The sequence below is a fragment of the Carica papaya genome, chromosome 5, assembly GCF_054855325.1.
Source record: "Carica papaya isolate Zhongbai chromosome 5, ASM5485532v1, whole genome shotgun sequence".
NCBI classification, from domain to species: Eukaryota; Viridiplantae; Streptophyta; class Magnoliopsida; order Brassicales; family Caricaceae; genus Carica; species Carica papaya.
In genome coordinates, this window is record NC_142313.1 from 28,548,469 (window position 1) to 28,575,086 (window position 26,618).

General features: G+C 46.6%; 9 non-coding genes and 42 pseudogenes across 9 annotated transcripts; all 51 read left to right on the top strand.

The window, feature by feature from the left end:
• Window positions 1–122: 122 nt before the first annotated feature.
• Window positions 123–241, top strand: LOC148259107 (5S ribosomal RNA; annotated as a pseudogene).
• A 1,240-nt stretch (window positions 242–1,481) lies between these two features.
• On the top strand, window positions 1,482–1,600 carry LOC148259108 (5S ribosomal RNA; annotated as a pseudogene).
• Window positions 1,601–1,809: 209 nt separating this feature from the next.
• Window positions 1,810–1,928, top strand: LOC148259109 (5S ribosomal RNA; annotated as a pseudogene).
• Window positions 1,929–2,491: 563 nt separating this feature from the next.
• Window positions 2,492–2,610, top strand: LOC148259110 (5S ribosomal RNA; annotated as a pseudogene).
• A 549-nt stretch (window positions 2,611–3,159) lies between these two features.
• Window positions 3,160–3,277, top strand: LOC148259111 (5S ribosomal RNA; annotated as a pseudogene).
• A 204-nt stretch (window positions 3,278–3,481) lies between these two features.
• LOC148259112 (5S ribosomal RNA) lies at window positions 3,482–3,600 on the top strand (annotated as a pseudogene).
• Window positions 3,601–3,808: 208 nt separating this feature from the next.
• Window positions 3,809–3,927, top strand: LOC148259113 (5S ribosomal RNA; annotated as a pseudogene).
• Window positions 3,928–4,461: 534 nt separating this feature from the next.
• On the top strand, window positions 4,462–4,579 carry LOC148259114 (5S ribosomal RNA; annotated as a pseudogene).
• A 558-nt stretch (window positions 4,580–5,137) lies between these two features.
• LOC148259115 (5S ribosomal RNA) lies at window positions 5,138–5,256 on the top strand (annotated as a pseudogene).
• A 559-nt stretch (window positions 5,257–5,815) lies between these two features.
• LOC148259116 (5S ribosomal RNA) lies at window positions 5,816–5,934 on the top strand (annotated as a pseudogene).
• Window positions 5,935–6,136: 202 nt separating this feature from the next.
• LOC148259117 (5S ribosomal RNA) lies at window positions 6,137–6,255 on the top strand. Its single transcript, XR_015819902.1, has one exon. It is a non-coding gene; the product is annotated as a 5S ribosomal RNA (ribosomal RNA).
• Window positions 6,256–6,816: 561 nt separating this feature from the next.
• LOC148259118 (5S ribosomal RNA) lies at window positions 6,817–6,934 on the top strand (annotated as a pseudogene).
• A 204-nt stretch (window positions 6,935–7,138) lies between these two features.
• LOC148259119 (5S ribosomal RNA) lies at window positions 7,139–7,257 on the top strand (annotated as a pseudogene).
• A 207-nt stretch (window positions 7,258–7,464) lies between these two features.
• Window positions 7,465–7,583, top strand: LOC148259120 (5S ribosomal RNA). The gene has a single exon (XR_015821171.1). It is a non-coding gene; the product is annotated as a 5S ribosomal RNA (ribosomal RNA).
• Window positions 7,584–8,145: 562 nt separating this feature from the next.
• Window positions 8,146–8,264, top strand: LOC148259121 (5S ribosomal RNA). The gene has a single exon (XR_015820681.1). It is a non-coding gene; the product is annotated as a 5S ribosomal RNA (ribosomal RNA).
• A 205-nt stretch (window positions 8,265–8,469) lies between these two features.
• On the top strand, window positions 8,470–8,588 carry LOC148259122 (5S ribosomal RNA; annotated as a pseudogene).
• Window positions 8,589–9,148: 560 nt separating this feature from the next.
• LOC148259123 (5S ribosomal RNA) lies at window positions 9,149–9,267 on the top strand (annotated as a pseudogene).
• Window positions 9,268–9,470: 203 nt separating this feature from the next.
• On the top strand, window positions 9,471–9,589 carry LOC148259124 (5S ribosomal RNA; annotated as a pseudogene).
• A 206-nt stretch (window positions 9,590–9,795) lies between these two features.
• Window positions 9,796–9,914, top strand: LOC148259125 (5S ribosomal RNA; annotated as a pseudogene).
• Window positions 9,915–10,118: 204 nt separating this feature from the next.
• Window positions 10,119–10,237, top strand: LOC148259126 (5S ribosomal RNA; annotated as a pseudogene).
• Window positions 10,238–10,441: 204 nt separating this feature from the next.
• LOC148259127 (5S ribosomal RNA) lies at window positions 10,442–10,560 on the top strand (annotated as a pseudogene).
• A 209-nt stretch (window positions 10,561–10,769) lies between these two features.
• LOC148259128 (5S ribosomal RNA) lies at window positions 10,770–10,888 on the top strand. Its single transcript, XR_015820683.1, has one exon. It is a non-coding gene; the product is annotated as a 5S ribosomal RNA (ribosomal RNA).
• An 860-nt stretch (window positions 10,889–11,748) lies between these two features.
• LOC148259129 (5S ribosomal RNA) lies at window positions 11,749–11,867 on the top strand (annotated as a pseudogene).
• A 205-nt stretch (window positions 11,868–12,072) lies between these two features.
• LOC148259130 (5S ribosomal RNA) lies at window positions 12,073–12,191 on the top strand (annotated as a pseudogene).
• A 560-nt stretch (window positions 12,192–12,751) lies between these two features.
• On the top strand, window positions 12,752–12,869 carry LOC148259131 (5S ribosomal RNA; annotated as a pseudogene).
• A 205-nt stretch (window positions 12,870–13,074) lies between these two features.
• Window positions 13,075–13,193, top strand: LOC148259132 (5S ribosomal RNA; annotated as a pseudogene).
• Window positions 13,194–13,399: 206 nt separating this feature from the next.
• Window positions 13,400–13,518, top strand: LOC148259133 (5S ribosomal RNA). Its single transcript, XR_015821103.1, has one exon. It is a non-coding gene; the product is annotated as a 5S ribosomal RNA (ribosomal RNA).
• Window positions 13,519–14,578: 1,060 nt separating this feature from the next.
• LOC148259134 (5S ribosomal RNA) lies at window positions 14,579–14,697 on the top strand. The gene has a single exon (XR_015820937.1). It is a non-coding gene; the product is annotated as a 5S ribosomal RNA (ribosomal RNA).
• A 189-nt stretch (window positions 14,698–14,886) lies between these two features.
• Window positions 14,887–15,005, top strand: LOC148259135 (5S ribosomal RNA; annotated as a pseudogene).
• Window positions 15,006–15,566: 561 nt separating this feature from the next.
• Window positions 15,567–15,685, top strand: LOC148259136 (5S ribosomal RNA; annotated as a pseudogene).
• Window positions 15,686–16,107: 422 nt separating this feature from the next.
• Window positions 16,108–16,226, top strand: LOC148259137 (5S ribosomal RNA; annotated as a pseudogene).
• A 205-nt stretch (window positions 16,227–16,431) lies between these two features.
• Window positions 16,432–16,550, top strand: LOC148259138 (5S ribosomal RNA). The gene has a single exon (XR_015820161.1). It is a non-coding gene; the product is annotated as a 5S ribosomal RNA (ribosomal RNA).
• Window positions 16,551–17,109: 559 nt separating this feature from the next.
• LOC148259139 (5S ribosomal RNA) lies at window positions 17,110–17,228 on the top strand (annotated as a pseudogene).
• A 207-nt stretch (window positions 17,229–17,435) lies between these two features.
• LOC148259140 (5S ribosomal RNA) lies at window positions 17,436–17,554 on the top strand (annotated as a pseudogene).
• Window positions 17,555–18,113: 559 nt separating this feature from the next.
• On the top strand, window positions 18,114–18,232 carry LOC148259141 (5S ribosomal RNA; annotated as a pseudogene).
• A 202-nt stretch (window positions 18,233–18,434) lies between these two features.
• On the top strand, window positions 18,435–18,553 carry LOC148259142 (5S ribosomal RNA; annotated as a pseudogene).
• A 561-nt stretch (window positions 18,554–19,114) lies between these two features.
• LOC148259143 (5S ribosomal RNA) lies at window positions 19,115–19,232 on the top strand (annotated as a pseudogene).
• Window positions 19,233–19,437: 205 nt separating this feature from the next.
• Window positions 19,438–19,556, top strand: LOC148259144 (5S ribosomal RNA; annotated as a pseudogene).
• A 559-nt stretch (window positions 19,557–20,115) lies between these two features.
• LOC148259145 (5S ribosomal RNA) lies at window positions 20,116–20,234 on the top strand (annotated as a pseudogene).
• Window positions 20,235–20,442: 208 nt separating this feature from the next.
• Window positions 20,443–20,561, top strand: LOC148259146 (5S ribosomal RNA; annotated as a pseudogene).
• A 559-nt stretch (window positions 20,562–21,120) lies between these two features.
• On the top strand, window positions 21,121–21,239 carry LOC148259147 (5S ribosomal RNA; annotated as a pseudogene).
• A 202-nt stretch (window positions 21,240–21,441) lies between these two features.
• On the top strand, window positions 21,442–21,560 carry LOC148259148 (5S ribosomal RNA; annotated as a pseudogene).
• Window positions 21,561–22,121: 561 nt separating this feature from the next.
• LOC148259149 (5S ribosomal RNA) lies at window positions 22,122–22,239 on the top strand (annotated as a pseudogene).
• A 205-nt stretch (window positions 22,240–22,444) lies between these two features.
• Window positions 22,445–22,563, top strand: LOC148259150 (5S ribosomal RNA; annotated as a pseudogene).
• Window positions 22,564–23,123: 560 nt separating this feature from the next.
• On the top strand, window positions 23,124–23,241 carry LOC148259151 (5S ribosomal RNA; annotated as a pseudogene).
• A 204-nt stretch (window positions 23,242–23,445) lies between these two features.
• LOC148259152 (5S ribosomal RNA) lies at window positions 23,446–23,564 on the top strand (annotated as a pseudogene).
• A 209-nt stretch (window positions 23,565–23,773) lies between these two features.
• On the top strand, window positions 23,774–23,892 carry LOC148259153 (5S ribosomal RNA). Its single transcript, XR_015819603.1, has one exon. It is a non-coding gene; the product is annotated as a 5S ribosomal RNA (ribosomal RNA).
• Window positions 23,893–24,454: 562 nt separating this feature from the next.
• On the top strand, window positions 24,455–24,572 carry LOC148259154 (5S ribosomal RNA; annotated as a pseudogene).
• A 562-nt stretch (window positions 24,573–25,134) lies between these two features.
• On the top strand, window positions 25,135–25,253 carry LOC148259155 (5S ribosomal RNA; annotated as a pseudogene).
• A 563-nt stretch (window positions 25,254–25,816) lies between these two features.
• On the top strand, window positions 25,817–25,935 carry LOC148259156 (5S ribosomal RNA). Its single transcript, XR_015820530.1, has one exon. It is a non-coding gene; the product is annotated as a 5S ribosomal RNA (ribosomal RNA).
• Window positions 25,936–26,376: 441 nt separating this feature from the next.
• LOC148259157 (5S ribosomal RNA) lies at window positions 26,377–26,495 on the top strand (annotated as a pseudogene).
• The last annotated feature ends 123 nt before the right edge of the window (window positions 26,496–26,618 follow it).

The following is a 26,618-nucleotide window of genomic DNA, read 5'->3' on the forward strand; positions in this document are numbered from 1 at the left end:
CGTGGCATTTTACTTCATATTTGAACGAGAACGAGAGGTACAGTGCGCACGCACAAGGAAACAAATGACGGGAGGGGGAGGAAAGGAGAAGGAGTTTATGTATTTGCAGCCCGGAATTAAACGGGTGCGATCATACCAGCACTAATGTACCGGATCCCATCAGAACTCCGCAATTAAGTGCGCTTGGGCGAGAGTAGTACTCAGATGGGTGACCTCCTGGTAAGTCCTCGTGTCGCACCAATTTTTTTTCAGACGGGTCGTTCCACGTTACGCGCGACTGGAACTATGGTCCGTTTGTTTATACGCAAATGTGAGTCAAGAAGTAGGGGCATTTTAATCGATATTAGAACGAGAGGGAGAGGTGCAGTGTGAACGCACAAGGAAACAATTGATGGGAGGGGGAGGGAAAGAGAAGGAGTGTATGTATTTTAAGCACGAAATGAAACAGGTGCGATCATACCAGCACTAATGCAACGGATTCTATCAGAACTCCGTAGGTAAGGGTGCTTGGGCGAGAGTAGTACTAGCATGGGTTACCTCCTACGAAGTCCTTATATTTCACCAATTTTCTTGTGAAGTCCTCGTGTTGCACTCATTTTTTTGCAGATGATTCTTTCGACGTTATGCGCGACTTGAATTATGGTCCTCAGGTTTATTCACAAATGTGAGTCACGGCGCTGTAACATTTTACTTGATATTAGAACGAGAACGGGAGGTGCAGTGCGCACGCACAAGGAAACAAATGACGGGAGGGGGAAGAAAGGGGAATGAGTTTATGTATTTGCAGCGCAAAATCAAACAGTTGCGATCATACTAGCACTAATGCACCGGATCTCATCAAAAATCCGCATTTTAGTGTGCTTAGGCGAAAGTAGTACTCGGATGGGTGACCTCCTGGGAAGTCCTCGTGTCGCACTAATTTTTTTTTTCAGACAGGTCGTTCGACGTTACGCGCGACTGGAACTAGGGTCCACTGGTTTCTACGCAAATGTGAGTTAAGAAGCAGGGACATTTTAATTGATATTAGAACGAGAAATAGAGATGCAGAGTGCACGCACAAGGAAACAAATGACGGGAGGGGGGATGGAGGGAGAAAAACTTTATGTATTTGCAGCACAGAATGAAACATGAGCAATCATCCAGCACCAATGAAACGGATTCTATCAGAACTCCGCAAGTTAAGGGCGCTTAGGCGAGAGAAGCACTAGGATGGGTGACCTCCTACGAAGTTCTTATATTTCACCCATTTTCTTAGGAAGTCCTCGTGTTGCACCCATTTTTTTACAGATGATTCTTTCGACGATACGCGCGACTGGAACTAGGGTCCTCAAGTTTATTCGCAAATGTGAGTCACGGCACCGTAGCATTTTACTTGATATTAGAACGAGCACGGGAGGTGCAGTACGCACGCACAAGGAAACAAATGACGGGAAGGGGAAGAAAGGAGAAGGAGTTTATGTATTTGCAGCGCAGAATTAAACGGGTGCGATCATACCAGCACAAATGCAACTGATCCCATCAGAACTCCGCAGTTAAGTGTGCTTTGGCGAAAGTAGTACAATGATGGGTTACCTCCTGGGAAGTTCTCGTGTTGCACCCATTTTCTTTTTTTCAGATGTGTTGTTCGACGTTACGCGCGACTTTAATTATGGTCCGCAGATTTATTCGCAAATGTGAGTCACGGCGCTGTGGCATTTTACTTGATATTTGAACGAGAATGAGAGGTGCAGTGCGCACGCACAAGGAAACAAATGACGGGAGGGGGAAGAAAGGAGAAGGAGTTTATGTATTTGCAGCGCGAAATTAAACAGGTTCGATCATACCAGCACTAATGCACCGGATCCCATCAGAATTCCGCAGTTAAGTATGTTTGGGCGAGAGTAGTACTCGGATGGGTGACCTCCTGAGAAGTCCTCTTGTCGCACTAATTTTTTTTTTCAGACAGGTCATTCGACGTTACACTTGACTGGAACTAGAGTCCACTGGTTCATACGCAAATGTAAGTCAAGAAGCAGGGGCATTTTAATCGATATTAGAACGAGAAAGAGAGATGCAGAGTGCACGCACAAGGAAACTAATGACGGGAGGGGGGATGGAGGAAGAAAAAGTGTATGTATTTACAGTGCAGAATGAAACATGAGCAATCATACTAGCACCAATGCAACGGATTCCATCAGAACTCTGCAAGTTAAGGGTGCTTGGGCGAGAGTAGCACTAGGATGGGTGACCTCCTGCGAAGTCCATATATTTCACCAATTTTCTTAGGAAGTCCTCGTGTTGCACCCATTTTTTTGCAGATAATTCTTTCGACGATACGCGCGACTTGAATTATGGTCCTCAGGTTTATTCGCAAATGTGAGTCACCGCACCGTAGCCTTTTACTTGATATTAGAACGAGCACGGGAGGTGCAGTGCGCACGCACAAGGAAAGAAATGACGGGAGGGGGAAGAAAGGAGAAGGAGTTTATGTATTTGCAGCGCGAAATTAAACAGGTGCGATCATACCAGCACTAATGCACCAGATCCCATCAGAACTCCGCAGTTAAGTGTGCTTGGGCGAGAGTAGTACTCGGATGGGTGACCTCCTAGGAAGTCCTCGTGTCGCACTAATTTTTTTTCAGACGGGTCGTTCGACGTTACGCGCGACTGGAACTATGGTCCGTTGGTTTATACGCAAATGTGAGTCAAGAATCAGGGGTATTTTAATCGATATTAGAACGAGAATGAGAGGTGCAGTGTGAACGCACAAGGAAACAAATGATTGGAGGAGAAAGAGTGTATGTATTTGCAGTGCAGAATGAAACATGAGGGATCATACCAGCACTAATGCAACGGATTCTATCAGAACTCCGCAGTTAAGGGTGCTTGGGCGAGAAAAGTACTCGGATGGGTGACCTCCTGCGAAGTCCTTTTATTTCACCCATTTTCTTGGGAGGTCCTCGTGTTGCACCCATCTTTTTGTAGATGATTCTTTCGACGTTACGCGGGACTTGATTTATGGTCCGCAGGTTTATTCGCAAATGTGAGTCACGGCGCCGTGGCATTTTACTTGATATTAGAACGAGTACGGGAGGTGCAGTGTGCACGAACAAGGAAACAAATGACGGGAGGAGGAAGAAAAGAGAAGGAGTGTATGTATTTGAAGCGCAAAATTAAACAAGTGGCATCATACCAGCACTAATGCACTGGATCCCATCAGAACTCTGCAGTTAAGCGTGCTTGGGCGAGAGTAGTACTCGGATGGATGACCTCTTGGGAAGTCCTCGTATCGCAACAATTTTTTTTCAGATGGGTCGTTCGACGTTACGCGCGACTGGAACTATGGTCCGTTGGTTTATACGCAAATGTGAGTCAAGAATCAGGGGTATTTTAATCGATATTAGAACGAGAATGAGAGGTGCAGTGTGAACGCACAAGGAAACAAATGATGGGAGGGGGGGAGGGAAGAAGGAGTGTATGTATTTTTAGCACGAAATTAAACAGGTGCAGTCACACCAGCACAAATGCACCGGATTTCATCAGAACTCCGCAGTTAAGTGTGCTTTGCCGAAAGTAGTAAATTGATGGGTTACCTCCTGGGAAGTTCTCGTGTTGCACCCATTTTCTTTTTTTCAGATGTGCCGTTCGACGATACGCGCGACTTTAATTATGGTCCGCAGATTTATTCGCAAATGTGAGTCACGGCGCCGTGGCATTTTACATGATATTTGAACGACAACGAGAGGTGCAGTGCGCACGCACAAGGAAACAATGACGGGAGGGGGAAGAAACGAGAAGGACTTTATGTATTTTCAGCGCAAAATTAAATAGGTGCGATCATACCAGCACTAATGCACCGAACCCCATCAGAACTTCACAGTTAAGCGTTCTTGGGCGAGAGTAGTACTCGGATGGGTGACCTCCTGGGAAGTCCTCATGCCGCAGTAATTTTTTTTTTCAGACGGGTCGTTCGACGTTACGTGCGACTAGAACTAGGGTCCACTGGTTTATACGCAAATGTGAGTCAAGAAGCAGGAGCATTTTAATCGATATTAGAACGAGAAGGAGAGATGCAGAGTGCACGCACAAGGAAACAAATGACAGGAGGGGGGATGGAGGGAGAAAAAGTGTATGTATTTGCAGCGCAGAATGAAACATGAGCAATCATACCAGCACGAATGCAACAGATTCTATCAGAAATCCGCAAGTTAAGGGTGCTTGGGCGGGAGTAGCACTAGGATGGGTGACCTCCTGCGAAGTCCTTATATTTCACCCATTTTTTTTGCAGATGATTCTTTCGACGATACGCACGACTTGAATTATGGTCCTCAGGTTTTTTTGCAAATGTGAGTCACGACACCGTAGCATTTTACTTGATATTAGAACGAGCACGGGAGGTGCAGTGCGCACGCACAAGGAAACAAATGACGGGAGGGGGAAGAAAGGAGAAGGAGTTTATGTATTTGCAGCGCGGAATTAAACGGGTGCGATCATACCAGCACTAATGCACCGGATCCCATCAGAACTCCGCAGTTAAGTGTGCTTGGGCGAGAGTAGTACTCGGATGGTGACCTCCTCGAAAGTCCTCGCGTTGCACCAATTTTTTTCAGACAGGTCGTTCGACGTTACACGCGACTGGAACTAGGGTCCACTGGTTTATACGCAAATGTGAGTCAAGAAGCAGGGGCATTTTAATCGATATTAGAACGAGAAGGAAAGGTGCAGTGTGAACGCACAAGGAAACAATTGATGGGAGGGGGAGGGAAGGAGAAAAAGTGTTTATATTTGCAGCACAGAATGAAACAGGTGCGATCATACCAGCACTAATGCAACGGATTCTATCAGAACTCCGTAGGTAAGGGTGCTTGGGCGAGAGTAGTACTAGCATGGGTTACCTCCTGCAAAGTCCTTATATTTCACCCATTTTCTTGTGAAGTCCTCGTGTTGCACCCATTTTTTTGCAGATGATTCTTTCGACGTTACGCACGACTTGAATTATGGTCCTCAGGTTTATTCGCAAATGTGATTCATGGCGCTATAGCATTTTACTTGATATTAGAACGAGAACGGGAGGTGCAGTGCGCACGCACAAGGAAACAAATGACGGGAGGGGGAAGAAAGGGGAATGAGTTTATGTATTTGCAGCGCGAAATTAAACAGGTGCGATCATACCAGCACTAATGCACCGGATCCCATCAGAACTCCGCAGTGAAGTGTGCTTGGGCGAGATTAGTACTCGGATGGTCGACCTCCTAGGAAGTCCTCGTGTCGCACCAATTTTTTTTCAAACGGGTCGTTCGACGTTACGCGCGACTGGAACTAGGGTCTGCTGGTTTATACGCAAATGTGAGTCAAGAAGCAGGGGCATTTTAATCGATATTAGAACGAGAAGGAGAGGTGCAGTGTGAACGCACAAGGAAACAATTGATGGGAGGGGGAGGGAAGGAGAAAAAGTGTTTGTATTTGCAGCGCAGAATGAAACAGGTGCGATCATACCAGCACTAATGCAACGGATTCTATCATAACTCCGTAGGTAAGGGTACTTGGGCGAGAGTAGTACTAGCATGGGTTACCTCCTGCGAAGTCCTTATATTTCACCCATTTTCTTGTGAAGTCCTCGTGTTGCACCCATTTTTTTGCAGATGATTCTTTCGACGTTACGCGCGATTTGAATTATGGTCCTCAGGTTTATTCGCAAATGTGAGTCACGGCGCTGTAGCATTTTACTTGATATTAGAACGAGAACGGGAGGTGCAGCGCGCACGCACAAGGAAACAAATGACGGGAGGGGAAAGAAAAGAGAAGGAGTGTATGTATTTGCAGCGCGAAACTAAACAGGTGCGATCATACCAGCACTAAAGCCCCTGATCCCATCAGAACTCTGCAGTTAAGTGTGCTTGGGCGAGATTAGTACTCGCATGGTTGACCTCCTGGGAAGTCCTCGTGTTGCACCAATTTTTTTTCAGACTGGTCGTTCGACGTTACGCGCGTCCGGAACTAGGGTCTTCTGGTTTATACGCAAATGTGAGTCAAGAAGCAGGGGCATTTTAATCGATATTAGAACGAGAATGAGAGGTGAAGTGTGAACGCACAAGGAAACAAATGACGGGAGGGGGAAGAAAGGAGGAGTGTATGTATTTGCAGCGCGAAATTAAAGAGGTGCGATCATACCAGCACTAAAGCCCCGGATCCCATCAGAACTCCGCAGTTAAGTGTGCTTGGGCGAGAGTAGTACTCGGATGGGTGACCACATGGGAAGTCCTCGTGTTACACCTATTTTTTTTCGGATGGGTTGTTCGACGTTACGCACGAATGGAATTATAAACCGCTGGTTCATTTGCAAAGGTGAGTCACGGTGCCGGGGCATATTACTTGCTATTAGAAGGAGAAAGAGAGATGCAGAGTGCACGCACAAGGAAACAAATGACAGGAGGGGGGTTGGAAGGAGAAAGAGTGTATGTATTTGCAGTGCAGAATCAAACATGAGGGATCATACCAGCACTAATGCAACGGATTCTATCAGAACTCCGCAATTAAGGGTGTTTGGGCGAGAAAAGTACTCGGATGGGTGACCTCCTGCGAAGTCCTTATATTTCACCCATTTTCTTGGGAGGTCCTCGTGTTGCACCCATCTTTTTGCAGATGATTCTTTCGATGTTACGCGCGATTTGATTTATGGTCCGCAGGTTTATTCGCAAATGTGAGTCACGGCGCCGTGGCATTTCACTTGATATTAGAATGAGTACGGGAGGTGCAGTGCATACGCACAAGGAAACAAATGACGGGAGGAGGAAGAAAAGAGAGGGAGTGTATGTATTTGAAGCGCAAAATTAAACAAGTGGCATCATACCTGCACTAATGCACTGGATCCCATCAGAACTCTGCAGTTAAGCGTGCTTGGGCAAGAGTAGTACTCGGATGGGTGACCTCTTCGGAAGTCCTCGTATCGCAACAATTTTTTTTCAGATGGGTCGTTCGACGTTACGCGCGACTGGAACTATGGTCCGCTGGTTTATACGCAAATGTGAGTCAAGAATTAGGGGCATTTTAATCGATATTAAAACGAGAATGAGAGATGCAATGTGAACGCACAAGGAAACAAATGATGGGAGGGGGGGAGGGAAGAAGGAGTGTATGTATTTTCAGCACGAAATTAAACAGGTGCGGTCACACCAGCACAAATGCACCGGATCCCATCAGAACTCCGCAGTTAAGTGTGCTTTGGCGAAAGTAGTACAATGATGGGTTACCTCCTGGGATGTTCTCGTATTGCACCCATTTTTTTTTTCAGATGTGTCGTTCGACGTTACGCGCGACTTTAATTATGGTCCGCAGATTTATTCGCAAATGTGAGTCACGGCGCCGTGGCATTTTAATTGATATTTGAACGAGAACGAGAGGTGCAGTGCGCACGCACAAGGAAACAAATGACGGGAGGGGGAAGAAAGGAGAAGGAGTTTTTCTATTTGCAGCGCGAAATTAAACAGGTGCGATCATACCAGCACTAATGCACCGGATCCCATCAGAACTCCGTAGTTAAGTGTGCTTGGGCGAGAGTAGTACTCGGATGGGTGGCCTCCTGGGAAGTCCTCGTGTCGCACTAATTTTTTTTTCAGACGGGTCGTTCGACGTTACGCACGACTGGAACTAGGGTCCACTGGTTTATACGCAAATGTGAGTCAAGAAGCAGGGGCATTTTAATCGATATTAGAACGAGAAGGAGAGATGCAGAGTGCACGCACAAGGAAACAAATGACGGGAGGAGGGATGGAGGGAGAAAAAGTGTATGTATTTGCAGCGCATAATGAAACATGAGCAATCATACCAGCACCAATGCAACGGATTCTATTAGAACTCTGCAAGTTAAGGGTGCTTGGGCGAGAGTAGCACTAGGATGGGTGACCTCCTGCGAAGTCCTTATATTTTACCCATTTTCTCAGGAAGTCCTCGTGTTGCACCCATTTTTTTGCAGATGATTCTTTCGACGATACGTGCGACTTGAATTATGGTCCTCAGGTTTATTCGCAAATGTGAGTCACGACACCGTAGCATTTTACTTGATATTAGAACGAGCACGGGAAGTGCAGTGCGCACGCACAAGGAAACAAATGACGGGAGGGGGAAGAAAGGGGAATGAGTTTATGTATTTGTAGTGTAAAATTAAACGGGTGCGATCATACCAGCACTATTGCACCGGATCCCATCAGAACTCCACAGTGAAGTGTGCTTGGGCGAGATTAGTACTCGGATGGGTGACCTCTTGGGAAGTTCTCGTGTCGCACCAATTTTTTTTCAGACGGGTCGTTCGACGTTACGCACGTCTGGAACTAGGGTCCGCTGGTTTATACGCAAATGTGAGTCAAGAAGCAGCGGCATTTTAATCGATATTAGAACGAGAATGAGAGGTGAAGTGTGAACGCAAAAGGAAACAAATGACGGGAGGGGGAAGAAAGGAGAAGGCGTGTATGTATTTGAAGCGTGAAATTAAACAGGTGCGATCATACCAACACTAAAGCTCCCGATCCCATCAGAACTCCGCAGTTAAGTGTGCTTGGGCGGGAGTAGTACTCGGATGGGTGACCACTTGGGAAGCCCTCGTGTTGCACCAATTTTTTTTCTGATGGGTTGTTCGAAGTTACGCGCGAATGGAATTATAAACCGCTGGTTCATTTGCAAAGGTGAGTCACGGTGCCGGGGCATATTACTTGATATTAGAATGAGAAAGAGAGATGCAGAGTGCACGCACAAGGAAACAAATGACGGGAGGGGGGATGGGAGGAGAAAGAGTGTGTGTATTTGCAGCGCAGAATTAAACATGAGGGATCATACCAGCACTAATGCAACGGATTCTATCAGAACTCCGCAGTTAAGGGTGCTTGGGCGAAAAAAGTACTTGGATGGGTGACCTCCTGCAAAGTCCTTATATTTCACCCATTTTCTTGGGAGGTCCTCGTGTTGCACCCGTCTTTTTGTAGATGATTCTTTCGACGTTATGCGCGACTTGATTTATGGTCCGCAAGTTTATTCGCAAATGTGAGTCACGGCGCCGTGGCATTTTACTTGATATTAGAACGAGTACGGGAGGTGCAGTGCGCACGCACAAGGAAACAAATGACGGGATGAGGAAGAAACGAGAATGAGTGTATGTATTTGAAGCGCAAAATTTAACAAGTGGCATCATACCAGCACTACTACACTTGATCCCATCATAACTCTGCAGTTAAGTGTGCTTGGGCGAGAGTAGTACTCGGATGGGTGACTTCCTGGGAAGTCCTCGTATCCCAATAATTTTTTTTCAGATGGGTCGTTCGACGTTAGGCGCGACTGGAACTATGGTCCGCTGGTTTATACGCAAATGTGAGTCAAGAATCAGGGGCATTTTAATCGATATTAGAACAAGAAGGAGAGGTGCAGTGTGAACGCACAAGGAAACAAATGATGGGAGGGGGGAGGAAAGAAGGAGTGTATGTATTTTCAGCACGAAATTAAACAGGTGCGGTCACACCAGCACAAATGCACCGGATCCCATCAGAACTCCGCAGTTAAGTGTGCTTTGGCAAAAGTAGTACAATGATGGGTTACCTCCTGGGAAGTTCTCGTGTTGCACCCATTTTCATTTTTTAAGATGAGCCGTTCGACGTTACGCGCGACTTTAATTATGGACCGCAGATTTATTCGCAAATGTGAGTCACGGCGCCGTGGAATTTTACTTGATATTTGAATGAGAACGAGAGGTGCAGTGCGCACGCACAAGGAAACAAATGACGGGAGGGGGAAGAATGGAGGAGTTTATGTATTTGCAGCACGGAATTAAACGGGTGCGGTCATACCAGCACTAATGCCCCGGATCCCATCAGAACTCTGCAGTTAAGTGTGCTTGGGCGAGAGTAGTACTCGGATGGGTGACCTCTTTGGAAGTCCTCGTGTCGCACCAATTTTTTTTTACACGGGTCGTTCGACGTTACGTGCGACTGAAACTATAATCCACTGGTTTATACGCAAATGTGAGTCAAGAATCTGGGGCATTTTAATCGATATTAGAACGAGAATGAGAGGTGAAGTGTGAATGCACAAGGAAACAAATGATGGGTGGGGGGGAGGGAAGAAGGTGTGTATGTATTTTCAGCCCGGAATTAAACGGGTGCGGTCATACCAGCACTAATGCCCCGGATCCCATCAGAACTCTGCAGTTAAGTGTGCTTGGGCGAGAGTAGTACTCGGATGGGTGACCTCATGGGAAGTCCTCGTGTCGCACCAATTTTTTTTTACACGGGTCGTTCGACGTTACGTGCGACTGGAACTATAATCCGCTGGTTTATACGCAAATGTGAGTCAAGAATCTGGGGCATTTTAATCGATATTAGAACGAGAATGAGAGGTGCAGTGTGAATGCACAAGGAAACAAATGATGGGAGGGGGGGAGGGAAGAAGGAGTGTATGTATTTTCAGCCCGAAATTAAACAGGTGCGCTCACTCCAGCACAAATGCACCGGATCCCATCAGAACTCCGCAGTTAAGTGTGCTTTGACGAAAGTAGTACAATGATGGGTTACCTCCTGGGAAGTTCTCGTGTTGCACCCATTTTCTTTTTTTCAGATGTGCCGTTCGACGTTACGCGCGACTTTAATTATGTTCCGCAGATTTATTCGCAAATGTGAGTCACGGCGCCGTGGCATTTTACTTGATATTTGAACGAGAACGGGAGGTGCAGTGCGCACGCACAAGGAAACAAATGACGGGAGGGGGAAGAAAGGGGAATGAGTTTATGTATTTGTAGTGCAAAATTAAACGGGTGCGATCATACCAGCACTATTGCACCGGATCCCATCAGAACTCCACAGTGAAGTGTGCTTGGGCGAGATTAGTACTCGGATGGGTGACCTCTTGGGAAGTTCTCGTGTCGCACCAATTTTTTTTCAGACGGGTCGTTCGACGTTACGCACGTCTGGAACTAGGGTCCGCTGGTTTATACGCAAATGTGAGTCAAGAAGCAGCGGCATTTTAATCGATATTAGAACGAGAATGAGAGGTGAAGTGTGAACGCAGAAGGAAACAAATGACGGGAGGGGGAAGAAAGGAGAAGGCGTGTATGTATTTGAAGCGTGAAATTAAACAGGTGCGATCATACCAACACTCCGCAGTTAAGTGTGCTTGGGCGGGAGTAGTACTCGGATGGGTGACCACTTGGGAAGCCCTCGTGTTGCACCAATTTTTTTTCTGATGCGTTGTTCGACGTTACGCGCGAATGGAATTATAAACCGCTGGTTCATTTGCAAAGGTGAGTCACGGTGCCGGGGCATATTACTTGATATTAGAACGAGAATGAGATATGCAGAGTGCACGCACAAGGAAACAAATGACGGGAGGGGGGATGGGAGGAGAAATAATTTATGTATTTGCAGTGCAGAATCAAACATGAGGGATCATACCAGCACTAATGCAACGGATTCTATCAGAACTCCGCAGTTAAGGGTGCTTGGGCGAGAAAAGTACTCGGATGGGTGACCTCCTGCGAAGTCCTTATATTTCACCCATTTTCTTGGGAGGTCCTCGTGTTGCACCCATCTTTTTGAAGATGATTCTTACGACGTTACGCGCGACTTGATTTATGGTCCTCAGGTCTATTCGCAAATGTGAGTCACGGCATCGTAGTATTTTACTTGATATTAGAGCGAGAAAGGGAGGTGCAGTGCGCACGCACAAGGAAACAAATGACGGGAGGGGGAAGAAAGGGGAATGGGTTTATGTATTTGCAGTGCAAAATTAAACGGGTGCGATCATACCAGCACTATTGCACCGGATCCCATCAGAACTCCGCAGTGAAGTGTGTTTGGGCGAGATTAGTACTCGGATGGGTGACCTCTTGGGAAGTCCTCTTGTCGCACTAATTTTTTTTCAGACTAGTCGTTCGACGTTACGCACGTCTGGAAATAGGGTCCGCTGGTTTATACGCAAATGTGAGTCAAGAAGCAGGGGCATTTTAATCGATATTAGAACGAGAATGAGAGGTGAAGTGTGAACGCACAAGGAAACAAATGACGGGAGGGGGAAGAAAGGAGAAGGAGTGTATGTATTTGAAGCGTGAAATTAAACAGGTGCGATCGTACCAGCACTAAAACTCCTGATCCCATCAGAACACCGCAGTTAAGTGTGCTTGGGCGGGAGTAGTACTCGGATGGGTGACAACTTAGGAAGCCCTCGTGTTGCACCAATTTTTTTCGGATGGGTTGTTCGACGTTACGCGCGAATGGAATTATAAACCGCTGGTTCATTTGCAAAGGTGAGTCACGGTGCCGGGGCATATTACTTGATATTAGAACGAGAAAGAGAGATGCAGCGTGCACGCACAAGGAAACAAATGACGGGAGGGGGGATGGGAGGAGAAATAGTGTATGTATTTGCAGTGCAGAATGAAACATGGGGGATGATACCAGCACTAATGCAACGGATTCTATCAGAACTCCGCAGTTAAGGGTGCTTGGGCGAGAAAAGTACTCGGATGGGTGACCTCCTGCGAAGTCCTTATATTTCACCCATTTTCTTGGGAGGTCCTCGTGTTGCACCCATCTTTTTGCAGATGATTCTTGCGACGTTACGCGCGACTTAGTTTATGGTCCGCAGGTTTTTTCGCCAATGTGAGTCACGGCACCATGGCATTTTACCTGATATTAGAACGAGTACGGGAAGTGTAGTGCGCACGCACAAGGAAACAAATGACGGGAGGAGGAAGAAAAGAGAAGGAGCGTATGTATTTGAAGCGCAAAATTAAATAAGTGGCATCATACCAGCACTAATGCACTTGATCCCATCATAACTCTGCAGTTAAGTGTGCTTGGGCGAGAGTAGTACTCGGATGGGTGACCTCTTGGGAAGTCCTCGTATCGCAAAATTTTTTTTTTCAGATGGGTCGTTCGACGTTACGTGCGGCTGGAACTATGGTCCGTTGGTTTATACGCAAATATGAGTCAAGAATCAGGGGCATTTTAATCGATATTAGAACGAGAAGGAGAGGTGCAGTGTGAACGCACAAAGAAACAAATGATGGGAGGGTGGGAGGGAAGAAGGAGTGTATGTATTTTCAGCACGAAATTAAACAGGTGCAGTCACACCAGCACAAATGCACCGGATCCCATCAGAACTCCGCAGTTAAGTGTGCTTTGACGAAAGTAGTACAATGATGGGTTACCTCCTGGGAAGTTCTCGTGTTGCACCCTTTTTCTTTTTTTCAGATGTGTCGTTCGACGTTACGCGCGACTTTAATTATGGTCCGCAGATTTATTCGCAAATGTGAGTCACGGCGCCGTGGAATTTTACTTGATATTTGAATAAGAACGAGAGGTGCAGTGCGCACGCACAAGGAAACAAATGACAGGAGGGAGAAGAAAGGAGGAGTTTATGTATTTGCAGTGCAATATTAAACAGGTGTGATCATACCAGCACTAATGCACCGGATCCCATCAGAACTCCGCAGTTAAGTGTGCTTGGGCGAGAGTAGTACTTAGATGGGTGACCTCCTGGGAAGTTCTTGTGTTGCACTAATTTTTTTTTTCATAAGGGTCGTTCGACGTTACGCGCGACTGAAACTAGGGTCCACTGGTTTATACGCAAATGTGAGTCAAGAAGCAGGGGCATTTTAATCGATATTAGATCTAGAAGGAGAGATGCAGAGTGCACGCACAAGGAAACAAATGACGAGAGGGGGGATGGAGGGAGAAAAAGTGTATGTATTTGCAGCGCAGAATGAAACATGAGCAATCATACAAGCACCAATGCAACGGATTCTATCAGAACTCCGCAAGTTAAGGGTCCTTGGGCGAGAGTAGCACTAGGATGGGTGACCTCTTGCGAAGTACTTATATTTCACCCATTTTCTTAGGAAGTCCTCGTGTTGCACCCATTTTTTTGCAGATGATTCTTTCGACGATACGCGCGACTTGAATTATGGTCCTCAGGTTTATTCGCAACTGTGAGTCACGGAACCGTAGCATTTTACTTTATATTAGAACGAGCACGGGAGGTGCAGTGCGCACGCATAAGGAGACAAATGACGGGAGGGGGAAGAAAGGGGAAGTCCTCGTGTCGCACCAATTTTTTTTCAGACGGGTCGTTCAACGTTACGCGCGACTGGAACTGGGGTCCGCTGGTTTATACGCAATTGTGAGTCAAGAAGCAGGGGCATTTTAATCGATATTAGAACGAGAAGGAGAGGTGCAGTGTGAACGCACAAGGAAACAATTGATGGGAGGGGGAGGGAAGGAGAAGGAGTGTATGTATTTTCAGCACGAAATGAAACAGGTGCAATCATACCAGCACTAATGCAACGGATTGTATCAGAACTCCGTAGGTAAGGGTGCTTGGGCGAGAGTAGTACTAGCATGGGTTACCTCCTGCGAAGTCCTGATATTTCACCCATTTTCTTGTGAAGTCATCGTGTTGCACCCATTTTTTTGCAGATGATTCTTTCGACGTTACGCGCGACTTGAATTATGGTCCTCAGGTTTATTCGCAAATGTGATTCACGGCGCTGTAGCATTTTACTTTATATTAGAACGAGAACGAGAGGGGAATGAGTTTATGTATTTGCAGCGCGAAATTAAACTGGTGCGATCATACCAGCACTAATGCATCGGATCCCATCAGAACTCCGCAGTGAAGTGTGCTTGGGCGAGATTAGTACTTGGATGGGTGACCTCCTGGGAAGTCCTCGTGTCGCACCAATTTTTTTTCAGACGGGTCGTTCGACGGTATGCGCGTCTGGTTTATACATAAATGTGAGTCAAGAAGTAGGGGCATTTTAATCGATATTAGAACGAGAATGAGAGGTGAAGTGTGAACGCACAAGGAAACAAATGACGGGAGGGGGAAGAAAGGAGAAGGAGTGTGTGTATTTATAGCGCGAAATTAAACAGGTGCGATCATACCAGCACTAAAGCTCCGGATCCCATCAGAACTCCGCAGTTAAGTGTGCCTGGGCAAGAGTAGTACTTGGATGGGTGACCACCTAGGAAGCCCTCGTGTTGCACATATTTTTTTTCGGATGGGTTGTTCGACGTTACGCGCGAATGGAATTATAAACCGCTAGTTCATTTGCAAAGGTGAGTCACGGTGCCGGGGCATATTACTTGATATTAGAACGAGAAGGAGAGATGCAGAGTGTATGCACAAGGAAACAAATGAAGGGAGGGGGGATGGAGGGAGAAAAAGTGTATGTATTTGCAGCGCAGAATGAAACATGAGCAATCATACCAGCACCAATGCAACGGGTTCTATCAGAACTCCGCAAGTTAAGGGTGTTTGGGCGAGAGTAGCACTAGCATGGGTGATCTCCTGCGAAGTCCTTATATTTCACCCATTTTCTTAGGAAGTCCTCGTGTTTCACCCATTTTTTTGCAGATGATTCTTTCGACGATACGTGTGACTTGAATTATGGTCCTCAAGTTTATTCACAAATGTGAGTCACGACACCGTAGCATTTTACTTGATATTAGAACGAGCACGGGAGGTACAGTTCGCACGCACAAGGAAACAAATGACGGGAGGGGGAAGAAAGGGAAATGAGTTTATGTATTTGCAGCGCAAAATTAAACGGGTGCGATCATACCAGCACTATTGCACCGAATCCCATCAGAACTCCGCAGTGAAGTGTGTTTGGGCGAGATTAGTACTCGGATGGGTGACCTCCTGGGAAGTCCTCGTATCGCAACAATTTTTTTTCAGATAGGTCGTTCGACTTTACGCGCGACTGGAACTAGGGTCCGCTGGTTTATACGTAAATGTGAGTCAAGAAGCAGGGGCATTTTAACGAATTGTATCAGAACTCCGTAGGTAAGGGTGCTTGGGCGAGAGTAGTACTAGCATGGGTTACCTCCTGCGAAGTCCTTATATTTCACCCATTTTCTTGTGAAGTCCTCGTGTTGCACCCATTTTTTTGCAGATGATTCTTTCGACGTTACGCGCGACTTGAATTATGGTCCTCAGGTTTATTCGCAAATGTGAGTCACGGCGCCGTTGCATTTTACTTGATATTAGAACGAGAACGGGAGGTGCAGTGCGCATGCACAAGGAAACAAATGACAGGAGGGGGAAGAAAGGAGAAGGAGTTTATCTATTTGCAGCGCAAAATTAAATATGTTCGATCATACTAGCACTCTTGCATCGGATCCCATCAGAACTCCGCAGTTAAGTGTGCTTGGGTGAGATTAGTACTCGGATGTGTGACCTCCTGGGAAGTCCTCGTGTCGCACCAATTTTTTTTCAGACGGGTCGTTCGGCGTTACGCGCGTCTGGAACTAGGGTCCGCTGGTTTATACGCAAATGTGAGTCAACAAGCAGGGGCATTTTAATCGATATTAGAACGAGAATGAAAGGTGAAATGTTAACGCACAAGGAAACAAATGACGGGAGGGGGAAGAAAGGAGAAGGAGTGTATGTATTTGCAGCGCAAAATTAAACAGGTGCGATCATACCAGCACTAAAGCCCCGGATCCCATCAGAACTCCGTAGTGAAATGTGCTTGGGCGAGAGTAGTACTCGGATGGGTGACCTCCTGGGAAGTCCTCGTGTCGCACCAAATTTTTTTCAGACTGGTCGTTCGACGTTACGCGCGACTGGAACTAGGGTCCACTGGTTTATACGCAAATGTGAGTCAAGAAGCAGGGGCATTTTAATCGATATTAGAACGAGAAGGAGAGGTGCAGTGTGAACGCACAAGGAAACAATTGATGGGAGGGGGAGGGAAGGAGAAGGAGTGTATGTATTTTCAGCACGAAATGAAACAGGTACGATCATACGAGCACTAATGCAACGGATTCTATCAGAACTCCGTAGGTAAGGGTGCTTGGGGGAGAGTAGTACTAGCATGGGTTACCTCCTGCGAAGTCCTTATATTTCACCTATTTTCTTGTGAAGTCCTCGTGTTGCACCCATTTTTTTGCAGATGATTCTTTCGACGTTACGCGGGACTTGAATTATGGTCCTCAGGTTTATTCGCAAATGTGAGTCACGGCACCGTGGCATTTTACTTGATATTAGAACGAGAACGGGAGGTGCAGTGCGCACGCAAAAGGAAACAAATGACGGGAGGGGGAAGAAAGGGGAATGAGTGTATGTATTTGCAGCGCGAAATTAAACAGGTGCGATCATACCAGCACAAATGCATCGGATCCCATCAGAACTCCGCAGTTAAGTGTGCTTTGGCGAAAGTAGTACAATGATGGGTTACCTCGTGGGAAGTTCTCGTGTTGCACCCATTTTTTTTTTCAGATGTGCCGTTCGACGTTACGCGCGACTTTAATTATGGTCCGCAGATTTATTCGCAAATGTGAGTCACGGCGCCGTGGCATTTTACTTGATATTTGAACGAGAACGAGAGGTACAGTGCGCACGCACAAGGAAACAAATGACGGGAGGGGGAAGAAAGGAGAAGGAGTTTATGTATTTGTAGCGTGAAATTAAACATGTGCGATCATACCGGCACTATTGCACCGGATCCCATCAGAACTCCGCAGTTAAGTGTGTTTGGGCGAGAGTAGTACTCGGATGGGTGACCTCTTGGGAAGTCCTCGTTCCGCACCAATTTTTTTTTCAGGCGGGTCGTTCGACGTTACGCCCGACTGGAACTAGGGTCCGCTGGTTTATATACAAATGTGAGTCAAGAAGTAGGGGCATTTTAATCGATTTTAGAACGAGAAGGAGAGGTGCAGTGTGAACACACAAGGAAACATTTGATGGGAGGGGGAGGGAAGGAAAAAAGTGTATGTATTTGCAGCGCATAATGAAACAAGTGCGATCATACCAGTACTAATGCAACGGATTCTATCAGAACTCCGTAGGTAAGGGTGCTTGGGCGAGAGTAGTAATAGCATGGGTTACCTCCTGCCAAGTCCTTATATTTCACCCATTTTCTTGTGAAGTCCTCGTGTTGCACCCATTTTTTTGTAGATGATTCTTTCGACGTTACGCGCGACTTGAATTATGGTCCTCAGGTTTATTCGCAAATGTGAGTCACGGCGCTGTAGCATTTTACTTGATATTAGAACGAGAACGGGAGGTGCAGCGCGCACGCACAAGGAAACAAATGACGGGAGGGGGAGGAAAAGAGAAGGCGTGTATGTATTTACAGCGCGAAACTAAACAAGTGCGATCATACCAGCACTAAAGCCCCGGATCCCAACAGAACTCCACAGTTAAGTGTGCTTGGGCGAGATTAGTACTCGGAAGGTTGACCTCCTGGGAAGTCCTCGTGTCGCACAAATTTTTTTTCAGATTGGTCGTTCGACGTTACGCGCGTCTGGAACTAGGGTCCGCTGGTTTATACGCAAATGTGAGTCAAGAAGCATGGGCATTTTAATCGATATTAGAACGAGAATGAGAGGTGAAGTGTGAACGCACAAGGAAACAAATGACGGGAGGGGGAAGAAAGGAGGAGTGTATGTATTTGCAGCGCAAAAGTAAAGAGGTGCGATCATAGCAGCACTAAAGCCCCGGATCCCATCAGAACTCCGCAGTTAAGTGTGTTTGGGCGAGAGTAGTACTCGGAATGGTGACCACCTGGGAAGCCATCGTGTTGCACCTATTTTTTTTTGGATGGGTTGTTCGACGTTACGCGCGAATGGAATTATAAACCGCTGGTTCATTTGCAAAGGTGAGTCACGGTGCCGGAGCATATTACTTGATATTAGAACGGGAAAGAGAGATGCAGAGTGCACGCACAAGGAAACAAATGACGGGAAGGTGGATGGGAGGAGAAAGAGTGTATGTATTTGCAGTGCAGAATGAAACATGATGGATCATACCAGCACTAATGCAACGGATTCTATCAGAACTCAGCAGTTAAGGGTGCTTGGGCGAGAAAAGTACTCGGATGGGTGACCTCCTCCGAAGTCCTTATATTTCACCCATTTTCTTGGGAGGTCCTCGTGTTGCACCCATCTTTTTGCAGATGATTCTTTTGACATTACGCGGAACTTGATTTATGGTCCGCATGTTTATTCGCAAATGTGAGTCACGGCGCTGTGGCATTTTACTTGATATTAGAACGAGTACGGGAGGTGCAGTGCGCACGCACAAGGAAACAAATGACAGGAGGAGGAAGAAAAGAGAAGGAGTGTAAGTATTTGAAGTGCAAAATTAAACAAGTGGCATCATACCAGCACTAATGCACTGGATCCCATCAGAACTATGCAGTTAAGCGTGCTTGGGCGAGAGTAGTACTCGGATGGATGACCTCTTGGGAAGTCCTCGTATTGCAACAATTTTTTTTCAGATGGGTCGTTCGACGTTACGCGCGACGGGAACTATGGTCCACTGGTTTATACGCAAATGTGAGTCAAGAATCAGGGGCATTTTAATCGATATTAGAACGAGCATGGGAGGTGTAGTGCGCACGCACAAGGAAACAAATGACGGGAGGGGGAAGAAAGGAGAAGGAGTTTATGTATTTGCAGCGCAAAATTAAACGGGTGCGATAATACAAGCACTAATGCACCGGATCCCCTCAGAACTCCGTAGTTAAGTGTGCTTGGGCGAGAGTAGTACTCGGATGGGTGACCTCCTGGGAAGTTCTCGTGTCGCACCAATTTTTTTTCAGACGGGTCGTTCGACGTTACGCGCGACTGGAACTAGGGTCCGCTGGTTTATACGCAATTGTGAGTCAAGAAGCAGGGGTATTTTATTCGATATTAGAACGAGAAGGAGAGGTGCAGTGTGAACGCACAAGGAAACAATTGATGGGAGGGGGAGGGAAGGAGAAGGAGTGTATGTATTTTCAGCACGAAATGAAACAGGTGCGATCATACCAGCACTAATGCAACGGATTCTATCAGAACTCCGTAGGTAAGGGTGCTTGGGCGAGAGTAGTACTAGCATGGGTTACCTCCTGCGAAGTCCTTATATTTCACCCATTTTCTTGTGAAGTCCTCGTGTTGCACCCATTTTTTTGCAGATGATTCTTTCGACGTTACGCGGGACTTGAATTATGGTCCTCAGGTTTATTCGCAAATGTGAGTCACGGCACCGTGGCATTTTACTTGATATTAGAACGAGAACGGGAGGTGCAGTGCGCACGCAAAAGGAAACAAATGACGGGAGGGGGAAGAAAGGGGAATGAGTGTATGTATTTGCAGCGCGAAATTAAACAGGTGCGATCATACCAGCACAAATGCATCGGATCCCATCAGAACTCCGCAGTTAAGTGTGCTTTGGCGAAAGTAGTACAATGATGGGTTACCTCGTGGGAAGTTCTCGTGTTGCACCCATTTTTTTTTTTCAGATGTGCCGTTCGACGTTACGCGCGACTTTAATTATGGTCCGCAGATTTATTCGCAAATGTGAGTCACGGCGCCGTGGCATTTTACTTGATATTTGAACGAGAACGAGAGGTACAGTGCGCACGCACAAGGAAACAAATGACGGGAGGGGGAAGAAAGGAGAAGGAGTTTATGTATTTGCAGCGTGAAATTAAACAGGTGCGATCATACCGGCACTAATGCACCGGATCCCATCAGAACTCCGCAGTTAAGTGTGTTTGGGCGAGAGTAGTACTCGGATGGGTGACCTCTTGGGAAGTCCTCGTTCCGCACCAATTTTTTTTTCAGGCGGGTCGTTCGACGTTACGCCCGACTGGAACTAGGGTCCGCTGGTTTATATACAAATGTGAGTCAAGAAGTAGGGGCATTTTAATCGATTTTAGAACGAGAATGAGAGGTGCAGTGTGAACACACAAGGAAACATTTGATGGGAGGGGGAGGGAAGGAAAAAAGTATATGTATTTGCAGCGCATAATGAAACAAGTGCGATCATACCAGTACTAATGCAACGGATTCTATCAGAACTCCGTAGGTAAGGGTGCTTGGGCGAGAGTAGTAATAGCATGGGTTACCTCCTGCCAAGTCCTTATATTTCACCCATTTTCTTGTGAAGTCCTCGTGTTGCACCCATTTTTTTGTAGATGATTCTTTCGACGTTACGCGCGACTTGAATTATGGTCCTCAGGTTTATTCGCAAATGTGAGTCACGGCGCTGTAGCATTTTACTTGATATTAGAACGAGAACGGGAGGTGCAGCGCGCACGCACAAGGAAACAAATGACGGGAGGGGGAGGAAAAGAGAAGGCGTGTATGTATTTGCAGCGCGAAACTAAACAAGTGCGATCATACCAGCACTAAAGCCCCGGATCCCAACAGAACTCCACAGTTAAGTGTGCTTGGGCGAGATTAGTACTCGGAAGGTTGACCTCCTGGGAAGTCCTCGTGTCGCACAAATTTTTTTTCAGATTGGTCGTTCGACGTTACGCGCGTCTGGAACTAGGGTCCGCTGGTTTATACGCAAATGTGAGTCAAGAAGCATGGGCATTTTAATCGATATTAGAACGAGAATGAGAGGTGAAGTGTGAACGCACAAGGAAACAAATGACGGGAGGGGGAAGAAAGGAGGAGTGTATGTATTTGCAGCGCAAAAGTAAAGAGGTGCGATCATAGCAGCACTAAAGCCCCGGATCCCATCAGAACTCCGCAGTTAAGTGTGTTTGGGCGAGAGTAGTACTCGGAATGGTGACCACCTGGGAAGCCATCGTGTTGCACCTATTTTTTTTTGGATGGGTTGTTCGACGTTACGCGCGAATGGAATTATAAACCGCTGGTTCATTTGCAAAGGTGAGTCACGGTGCCGGGGCATATTACTTGATATTAGAACGGGAAAGAGAGATGCAGAGTGCACGCACAAGGAAACAAATGACGGGAAGGTGGATGGGAGGAGAAAGAGTGTATGTATTTGCAGTGCAGAATGAAACATGATGGATCATACCAGCACTAATGCAACGGATTCTATCAGAACTCCGCAGTTAAGGGTGCTTGGGCGAGAAAAGTACTCGGATGGGTGACCTCCTCCGAAGTCCTTATATTTCACCCATTTTCTTGGGAGGTCCTCGTGTTGCACCCATCTTTTTGCAGATGATTCTTGCGACATTACGCGGAACTTGATTTATGGTCCGCATGTTTATTCGCAAATGTGAGTCACGGCGCTGTGGCATTTTACTTGATATTAGAACGAGTACGGGAGGTGCAGTGCGCACGCACAAGGAAACAAATGACAGGAGGAGGAAGAAAAGAGAAGGAGTGTAAGTATTTGAAGTGCAAAATTAAACAAGTGGCATCATACCAGCACTAATGCACTGGATCCCATCAGAACTATGCAGTTAAGCGTGCTTGGGCGAGAGTAGTACTCGGATGGATGACCTCTTGGGAAGTCCTCGTATTGCAACAATTTTTTTTCAGATGGGTCGTTCGACGTTACGCGCGACGGGAACTATGGTCCACTGGTTTATACGCAAATGTGAGTCAAGAATCAGGGGCATTTTAATCGATATTAGAACGAGCATGGGAGGTGTAGTGCGCACGCACAAGGAAACAAATGACGGGAGGGGGAAGAAAGGAGAAGGAGTTTATGTATTTGCAGCGCAAAATTAAACGGGTGCGATAATACAAGCACTAATGCACCGGATCCCCTCAGAACTCCGTAGTTAAGTGTGCTTGGGCGAGAGTAGTACTCGGATGGGTGACCTCCTGGGAAGTTCTCGTGTCGCACCAATTTTTTTTCAGACGGGTCGTTCGACGTTACGCGCGACTGGAACTAGGGTCCGCTGGTTTATACGCAATTGTGAGTCAAGAAGCAGGGGTATTTTATTCGATATTAGAACGAGAAGGAGAGGTGCAGTGTGAACGCACAAGGAAACAATTGATGGGAGGGGGAGGGAAGGAGAAGGAGTGTATGTATTTTCAGCAAGAAATGAAACAGGTGCGATCATACCAGCACTAATGCAACGGATTCTATCAGAACTCCGTAGGTAAGGGTGCTTGGGCGAGAGTAGTACTAGCATGGGTTACCTCTTGCGAAGTCCTTATATTTCACCCATTTTCTTGTGAAGTCCTCGTGTCGCACCAATTTTTTTTCAGACGGGTCGTTCGACGTTACGCGCGTCTGGAACTAGGGTCCGCTGGCTTATACGCAAATGTGAGTCAAGAAGCAGGGGCATTTTAATCGATATTAGAACGAAAATGAGAGGTGAAGTGTGAACGCACAAGGAAACAAATGACGGAAGAAAGAAGAAAAGAGAAGGAGTGTATGTATTTGAAGCGCAAAATTAAACAAGTGGTATCATACAAGCATTAATGCACCGGATCCCATCAGAACTCTGCAGGTAAGTGTGCTTGGGCGAGAGTAGTACTCGGATGGGTGACCTCTTGGGAAGTCCTCGTATCGCAACAATTTTTTTTCAGATGGGTCGTTCGACATTACGCGTGAGTGGAATAATGGTCTGCTAGTTTATACGCAAATTTGAGTCAAGAATCAGGAGTATTTTAATCGATATTAGAACAAGAACGAGAGTTGCAGTGTGAACGCACCAGGAAACAAATGATGGGAGGGGGGGAGGGAAGAAGGAGTGTATGTATTTTCAGCACGAAATTAAACAGGTGCGGTCACACCAGCACAAATGCACCGGATCCCATCAGAACTTCGCAGTAAAGTGTGCTTTGGCGAAAGTAGTACAATGATGGGTTACCTCCTGGGAAGTTCTCGTGTTGCACCCATTTTCTTTTTTTCAGATGTGTCGTTCGACGTTATGCGCGACTTTAATTATGTTCCGCAGATTTGTTTGCAAATGTGAGTCACGGCGCCGTGGCATTTTACTTGATATTTGAACGAGAACGAGAGGTGCAATGCGCACTCACAAGGAAACAAATGACGGGAGGGGGAAGAAAGGAGAAGGAGTTTATGTATTTGCAACGCAGAATTAAACAGGTGCGATCATACCAGCACAAATGCACCGGATCCCATGAGAACTCCGCAGTTAAGTGTGCTTGGGTGAGAGTAGTACTCGGATGGGTGACCTCCTGGGAAGTCCTCGTGTCGCACTAATTTTTTTTTAGGACGGGTCGTTCGACATTACGCACGACTTGAACTAGGGTCCACTGGTTTATACGCAAATGTGAGTCAAGAAGCAGGGGCATTTTAATCGATATTAGAACGAGAAGGAGAGATGCAGAGTGCACGCAAAAGGAAACAAATGACGGGAGGGGGGATGGAGGGAGAAAAAGTGTATGTATTTGCAGCGCAGAATGAAACATGAGCAATCATACCAGCACCAATGCAACGGATTCTATCAGAACTCCGCAAGTTAAGGGTGCTTGGGCGAGAGTAGCTCTAGGATGGGTGACCTCCTGCGAAGTCCTTATATTTCACCCATTTTCTTAGGAAGTCCTCGTGTTGCACCCATTTTTTTGCAGATGATTCTTTCGACGATACGCGCGACTTGAATTATGGTCCTCAGGTTTATTCGCAAATGTGAGTCACGGCACCGTAGCATTTTACTTGATATTAGAACGACCACGGGAGGTGTAGTGTGCACGCACAAGGAAACAAATGACGGGAGGGGGAAGAAAGGAGAAGGAGTTTATGTTTTTGCCGCGCAGAATTAAAAGAGTGCGATCATACCAGCACTAATGCACCGGATCCCATCAGAACTTCGCAGTTAAGTGTGCTTGGGCGAGAGTAGACTCGGATGGGTGACCTCCTGGGAAGTCCTCGTGTCGCACAAATTTTAATTTCAGACGGGTCGTTCGACGTTACGCGCGACTGGAACTAGGGTCCGCTGGTTTATACACAAATGTGAGTCAAGAAGCATGGGCATTTTAATCCATATTAGAACGAGAAGGAGAGGTGCAGTGTGAACGCACAAGGAAACAATTGATGGTAGGGGGAGGGAAGGAGAAGGAGTGTATGTATTTTCAGCACGAAATGAAAGAGGTGCGATCATACCAGCACTAATGGAACGGATTCTATCAGAACTTCGTAGGTAAGGGTGCTTGGGCGAGAGTAGTACTAGCATGGGTTACCTCCTGCGAAGTCCTTATATTTCACCCATTTTCTGGTGAAGTTCTCGTGTTGCACCCATTTTTTTTTCTTTAGATTTGCCGTTCGACGTTACGCGCGACTTTAATTATGGTCAGCATATTTATTCGCAAATGTGAGTCACGGCGCCGTGGCATTTTACTTGATATTTGAACGAGAACGAAAGGTGCAGTGCGCACGCATAAGGAAACAAATGACGGGAGGGGGAAAAAAGGATAAGGAGTTTATGTATTTGCGGCGTGAAAAATAAGGTGCGATCATACCATCACTAATGCACCGGATCCCATCAGAACTCCGCAGTTAAGTGTGCTTCGGCGAGAGTAGTACTCGGATGGGTGACCTCCTGGGAAGTCCTCGTGTCGCACTAATTTTTATTTTCTGATGGGTTGTTCGACGTTACGCGCGACTAGAACTAGGGTCCACTGATTTATACGCAAATGTGAATCAAGAAGCAGATGCATTTTAATCGATATTAGAACGAGAAGGAGAGATTCAGAGTGCACGCACAAGGAAACAAATAACGGGAGGGGGGATGGAGGGAGAAAAAGTGTATGTATTTGAAGCGCAGAATGAAACATGAGCAATCATACCAGCGCCAATGCAACGGATTCTATCAGAACTTCGCAAATTAAGGATGCTTGGGCGAGAGTAGCACTAGGATGGGTGACCTCCTGCGAAGTCCTTATATTTCACCCATTTTCTTAGGAAGTCCTCGTGTTGCACCCATTTTTTTGCAGATGATTCTTTCGACGATACGCGCGACTTGAATTATGGTCCTCAGGTTTATTCGCAAATGTGAGTCACGGCGCTGTAGCATTTTACTTGATATTAGAACGAGAATGGGAGGTGCAGTGCGCACGCACAAGGAAACAAATGACGGGAGGGGGAAGAAAGGGGAATGAGTTTATGTATTTACAGCGCAAAATTAAATAGGTGTGATCATACCAGCACTAATGCACCGGATCCCATCAGAACTCCGCAGTGAAGTGTGCTTGGGCGAGATTAGTACTCGGATGGGTGACCTCCTGGGAAGTCCTCGCGTCGCACTAATTTTTTTTTCCAGACGGGTCGTTCGACGTTATGCGCGACTGGAACTAGGATCCACTGGTTTATACTCAAATGTGAGTCAAGAAGCAGGGGCATTTTAATCGATATTAGAACAAGAAGGAGAGATGCAGAGTGCACGCACAAGGAAACAAATGACGGGAGGGGGGATGGAGGGAGAAAAAGTGTATGTATTTGCAGCGCAGAATGAAACATGAGCAATCATAGCAGCACCAATGCAACGGATTCTATCAGAACTCCGCAAGTTAAGGGTGCTTGGACGAGAGTAGCACTAGGATGGCTGACCTCCTGCGAAGTCCTTATATTTCACCCATTTTTTTGCAGATGATTCTTTCGACGAGGTGCAGTGTGCACGCACAAGGAAACAAATGACGGGAGGGGGAAGAAAGGAGAAGGAATTTATGTATTTGCAGCGCAGAATTGAATGGGTGCGATCATACCAGCATTAATGCACCGGATCCCATCAGAACTCCGCAGTTAAGCGCGCTTGGACGATAGTAGTACTCGGATGGGTGACCTCCTGGGAAGTTCTCGTGTCGCACCAATTTTTTTTCAGACGGGTCGTTCGACGTTACGCGCGACTGGAACTGGGGTCCGCTAGTTTATACGCAATTGTGAGTCAAGAAACATGGGCATTTTAATCGATATTAGAACGAGAAGGAGATGTG